Source organism: Protopterus annectens, chromosome 2.part0 (genome assembly GCF_019279795.1).
Source record: "Protopterus annectens isolate FY-2018-M chromosome 2.part0, PAN1.0, whole genome shotgun sequence".
In the NCBI taxonomy this organism is placed as follows: Eukaryota; Metazoa; Chordata; order Ceratodontiformes; family Protopteridae; genus Protopterus; species Protopterus annectens.
This window is the reverse complement of record NC_056728.1, coordinates 676,288,750-676,295,241: the sequence shown is the minus strand read 5'-3', so window position 1 is coordinate 676,295,241 and position 6,492 is coordinate 676,288,750.

Sequence of the window (6,492 nt, the reverse complement as noted above, 5' to 3'; positions counted from 1 at the left end):
TGACTTCCTGATAAGGCAGGAGATACTTCAAAATGACTTTAGTTCTACCACTTGGAATCTGTGAAGTGCAGTTCTCAGTGCTGTCTTCAATACTTTCACATGTGTAAGGTTGGTTACTGCAGACAATGCTTTCAACAATCAGAATGTTAGGGATCACACTGCAGGCAACCTTCTTGTAATTAAAGAATGAAGTACATGAGAAATTAATTATCAGATTCAGTACACCACTCTCAAACATACTACAGGAGATGAATATAACACAGTAGTATAAATGAAAGGCAAGGCCAAACTAATAATTAATGCTTTACTGTGTGTCTGCCATTATTCAGTTATTGAATGAAAAGCATTACTCAAAATTGACTGCACTCACATAGATTAGGAAGGTAGAATTATTTACAAACCCATATTTTCAGGTTAAAAGATGTTTCAGTAGCAGAAAGCAAGACACAGAAGAGATAACTTCAATCATGAGAAACCACAAGTCCTCATAGATGTGCTGAGAATACACTGAAAACATGATTTTTGAAAAAAGTGGGCCAAAACAGGCAGTGGCAGAATTAAAGCAAGGAATCAAGTAGCAACTGACATAAATGTTACAGAGGGGGAGAGTCTCACCTTGGCACAGTGTAGGAAAACAGCTAATGGCATACTGGCATGTGCCAGGGCAAAGTCGAGCCAAAATGCAACTCTCTGTAGCAACTTTGGTTGCAGGCCTTCCACCATCAACCTTTAACACTGTATGAGGACTATTGTTTAGAAGAATGCAGATGGCAATGTTACAGAAATCATTTGAAGTGGTGTTGACACCAGTACTTTCAGGCACCTACAACATCCACACATAGGCAGTGCAGAAGGTTAGGGTTTAGCTGGCTTTGTTAATTTCAGACTAGGCATACCTGGCATGGTACCTCTATACATATGAATCTTAAAAATGGAACAAACTAGCGGTAAAAGAATGCCAACATCCACTCATCCAAAACACAACAATATGGCAATAGCTGCCTTTAAACTGAGTCCAGTAGAAATATCCAAAGTGAATGTCACCACAATCATGGTAAAAAATTGCAAAGTCATTTATTGAAATAAAAACAAGTAAACGTTAAGCGCTTTCACTCTCACAAAAGTGAGATTCATCAGAACAATTGGACCAACTGATACAAAGTGTTTAAATAGTTTCTTTGGTGCCAATTCCACTTAAAATGACACCACACTTGTTAATACAATTCATACATGCCAATTCATAACAAATATAAAACTTTATACTAAAAAAAAATTTTTTCTTTTTTTTTTTTTGCCTGCTACAAAATCTACCAATACATTACAAATTAATGTAACTGTTTATACCCAAATATAAAAATAATAATACTAAAAAATGTTTATAACGTCCATTATATAAATTATCTACCCTAATGGTAATCTACTACATGATCTAAAAATGTAAGTATCTAATAAGATTGTCCTTCTATCTAATATTAAGTAAAGGTTTGATGGAAATATGGTCATTAAGACCTGGTGGTGTAGCGGCGTCTGTTAACAATTGCCACCAAACTTCTTTGTACGCAAGTATACATTTGTAATCACCACCTCTGGGATCCATTACAACATTTTCCAATATAGCAAAATTAAAAATGTGCTCTATACCATATTTTTCTACATGCCTATATATCGTCCTGATACTATAAAGGTGTGCATATATCTGTTTCTTAAAATACCTCTCTGTTTTTCCTATATAGTATTCTGGACAAGCCTTACATTTTGCTAAATAAATGACAAACTTCGAATTACAATTTCCCTGTTTAAACCTCAATCTTGTTTTGTTAATGTTATCCAAAACAGTGCCTTCTTCTTCATTTATAGCATGGCATTGATTGCAAGTGCCACATTTTGATATGTGCTTAGTACTGTTATCCAACCTTATGTCTCTTATACCCCTTTCCAAATAAGCTTTAATATTTTTCCCCATCTTATATACAAAAACAGGTCTAGGGCCCAGAGTGTCTGTCAAATCCTGGTCCACCATTAAAACATTCCAATAACCTATTAGTTTGTATTTTATTTTGTTTGTGTGTGGTCAGTATTCTAAGACATAAGCCCTACTAAACATCCACACCTTTTCTGTTAGATCCCAATAGTGGGGCATATTTCTTTCCCCATTCACTTATAAAATATTCTTTGATGTCCCTCATCATACTCTGGTTATATCCTCTTTCTTTAAATAGATCAGTTATGTATCTCAGTTCACATACCATATCTGCTTGTTCAGAAGTCATCCTTACAGCTCTGATGCACTGTCCCTTAAAAATATTGTGCATCAATTTTTTAGGATGATTGCTAGTGTATTCTAAATAAGAATTAGTAAAAGTATTTTCCTATATATTATAGACTTGAAACCATCCTCGGTACTCAGTATAATTGTATCTAAATAGACAACTCCTTCACTGTTACTAATGGATGTAAACTTCAAGAACCCACTACTGTTATTTAAAAATTCAATGAATTTATTGAATGTATCTTGGTCACCTTCCCACAAAATGTAAATGTCATCTAGATAACATGAATAGTATTTAATATTTCAGTAATATTCACTGTTAAAAATAGTTGGCTCTTCCCAATCAAGCATAACCAAATTTGCAAATATAGGGGCACAAGCCGCCCCCATAGCAACGCCTTTGGTTTGTCTAAATAATTCGCCTTCATAATAGATATAATTATGGTCTAGAACTATAGACATAAGTTCCAGTACCAAACAAACCTTATCCCATTCAAGGTGACTATATTTCCTTATACTGTTAGTGAAGGCTTCCATTCCTTCTTCTTTAGGTATGCATGAGAATAAATCCACTACATCAATAGATGCAAATGAATATCCTTGTTTCCAAATGTCCACCGGATAATTTTTTAAGAATTCCCACGAGTCTTTAACCATATGAGTAACTTCACCATATAAGTGTTTAAGCATATTATCTACTACTATGCCTAATGGGAAAGTTTTGGGCTTACTGCCTGATATTATAGGCCAAAATGGTGGGTTACTGGTATCCTTATGGATTTTTGGTATGCCTACTAAAGTGGCCATTTTAGGGTAATCCACTCTGAGATAGTTATATGTATCTTCAGTTATCCGTCTATCCAATAAGAATTCCTCAATATGCAAATCAATTCGCCTGTAAGCTATATTTATTTCATTTAAGGAAACAGTTTCATAGTATCCAGATGCATGTAAAATGTCATGCATTTTGATACAGTATTCCATGCTATCATAAATGACAACCCCCCCCCCCAAAGTGTTTAGTAGGGCTTGTGTCTTAGAATACGGACCACACACAAACAAAATAAAAGACATACTAATAGGTTATTGGAATGTTTTAATGGTGGACCAGGATTTGACAGACACTCTGGGCCCTAAACCCGTTTTTGTATATAAGATGAGGAAAAATATAAAATCTTATTTGGAAAGGGGTATAAGAGACATAAGGTTGGATAACAGTACTAAGCACACGTCAAAATGTGGCACTTGCAACCAATGCCATGCTATAAATGAAGAAGAAGGCACTGTTTTGGATAACGTTAACAAAACAAGATTGAGGTTTAAACAGGGAAATTGTAATTCAAAGTTTGTCATTTATTTAGCAAAATGTAAGGCTTGCCCAGGATACTATATAGGAAAAACAGAGAGGTATTTTAAGAAACGGATATGTGCACACCTTTATAGTATCAGGACGAAGGACATAAATAATGCCTTTTATAGGCATGTAGAAAAATATGGTATACAGCATATTTTTAATTTTTCTATATTGGAAAATGTTGTAATTGATCCCAGAGGTGGTGATTACAAATGTATACTTGCATACAAAGAAGTTTGTTGGCAATTGTTAACAGATGCCGCTACACCACCAGGTCTTAACGACCATATTTCCATCAAACCTTTACTTAATATAAGCTAGAAGGACAATTTTATTAGATACTTACATTTTTAGATCATGTAGTAGATTACCATTAGGGTAGATAATTTATATAATGGACGTTGCACACATTTTTTAGTATTATTATTTTTATATTTGGGTATAAACAGTTACATTAATTTGTAATGTATTGGTAGATTTTGTAGCAGGCAAACAAAAAAAAATTTTTTTTAGTATAAAGTTTTATATTTGTTATGAATTGGCATGTATGAATTGTATTAACAAGTGTGGTGTCACTTTTGGCACCAAAGAAACTATTTAAACACTTTTGTATCAGTTGGTCCAATTGTTCTGATGAAGCTCACTTTTGTGTGAGTGAAAGCGCTTAACGTTTACTTGTTTTTATTTCAATAAATGACTTTGCAATTTTTTACCACAATTGTGGTGACATTCACTTTGGATATTTCTACTGGACTCAGTTTGAAGACAGCTATTGTCATATTGTTGTGTTTTGGATGAGAGGATGTTGGCGTTCTTTTACCGCTAGTTTGTTCCATTTTTTGGTGTGGACTGAACGCTTTCTTTACACATACATATAAATCTTAAATACTTCCTCATCAGGTACTACATCATTATCAGCTATAGCATAAACTCCACAGACATTGCATTGTAAGTGTGGACATCATACCTTTAATAAAAAGATCCTATGTAACTGTCACAGGTCACATGGACCACATCTTGACATACTTCATTACAGAGTCACATGTTGTGCTGCTCCACATCAGTCTGATGCTAACACTTTACAGGATCACATGTTGTGCTGCTCCACATCAGTCTGATGTCGACACTTTACAGGATCATGTGTTGTGCTGCTCCACATTAGACTGATGTTGACACTACGACTGTCAATGATAATGTTATAATTCTCATTCTCATGACAGTGGCACACAGTTGTAAAGTGAACTGGCAGGACCACTTACGCCACAGCAGGTAGATAACGTCCTAGGCAATGAAACAGGTTCGCTCACTCAGCATAATGAGGAAATGGCATTACAACAAGGGGGGTGGAAATGGCATGTACATCAACAGTTGTTTCTTGTGCACAGCATATCCCTGTTATGAAAAGACTACCCTTTTGGAGGGCCAATAATTCCTGATCAGCAAAGTTAAGGTGAGTTAGCTTTTGCCTATACGCTCTTCTCCTACTCCAATGAGTACAGGGTACTTAACACTTCTGGCTTTAGCGTGACTGAAATGAGCAGTGCTCAGCAGGAAAAAGCATGGACTGCAGAAATAGTGAGCATATTTGTGAATTGCAATGTGGATAGTAAAGGCACAGATTTGCTTTTTTATAACCCATCTATGCATGGTGCAGTTGCCCATCAATAATTTTATTTATTATCATTTGTTTTATTTATTGTCATTTGTTTACCAGGAAAATCTGATTGAGGTGTGTCTTTATTGCATCAATTGCAGTAACTGAGCTGCAAAAAGCAGGAAAATATATTCATTTGCATAAGAAAGTCACAGATTATTTCACGCATTCATGATTTGCATCTCATTGTCCCTCATTTGCAAAAGATTTTCTCAGTCCTGTTGTAACAACTTCACTTTGGCACAGCTACTGACTCTGAATTGTGTTGGAATTGTGCTTGTTTTTGCAGCACATGGAAATTCTCACAGCACATAAATGCAGTAACTGTGAATACCAGCCACAGTCTCCCAGATATCATTTACAAATTTTGAAAAATAGCACACACAGTTTCCCCGGACTGAGTTACAACCATGTGTAAGTATTACCTTTCAGAAAAATGATTCATATTGTCTTTAATCCTATCAGCACTACTCAAACACCTAAATAATATTGCGTGCAATACATGGCAATGTATCTGGTCAAATTCTTAAATTGTTGTTCATATATAACAGGTCTGTCAATATCTTTTGACATCACAGTCCATCAATTACTATTAGTATTGACTCTTAAAATAATGACTATGGCTCACAACGTGATGTTTCTCTTTGATTAAGGATGCATGACCATGAAGTTAGTACACATTAGTAAAAGGGTGAGAGGACAGAGCCCCTCATGCAAAGTCATAGCAAAAAGTCAATGAAAAACCTACTGGCGCAATCAGTCTGTAAGTTGTAGAAATACATTCAGCTGTAGAAGATGTTTTTCTTCTTCCTTCAGAAAGCAATACGGCGAGGTGTTATAGAGAAGTATGTCTATGGTGTTGCTGTTGCAATTGAATGTGATGTGGACACATGGAGGGCTGCACTATACATCTAGAAGACTATAGCTGAATGTGGGAGAGCATGCCTTACACTTTTACAGATGGTATAGATTTCAGTGGAAGTTGCATCCCTAAGTGATTCATCGCAAAAGGAAACCTGTTTGAAATCAGTAAAGGTTCACTGGATTATCTGTTCAGCATAAAATATAGTCACTTGGATAGTGTCTGACTATTGTTGAAGTAAAACATATCAACTACTGTCAGTATTTGAGTAAAATATTTTCCAGGGGGTTAAGAATAAAGGCACAATAACCAATACATCCAATACAATATATACATTTTAGGGTTATTCGTGT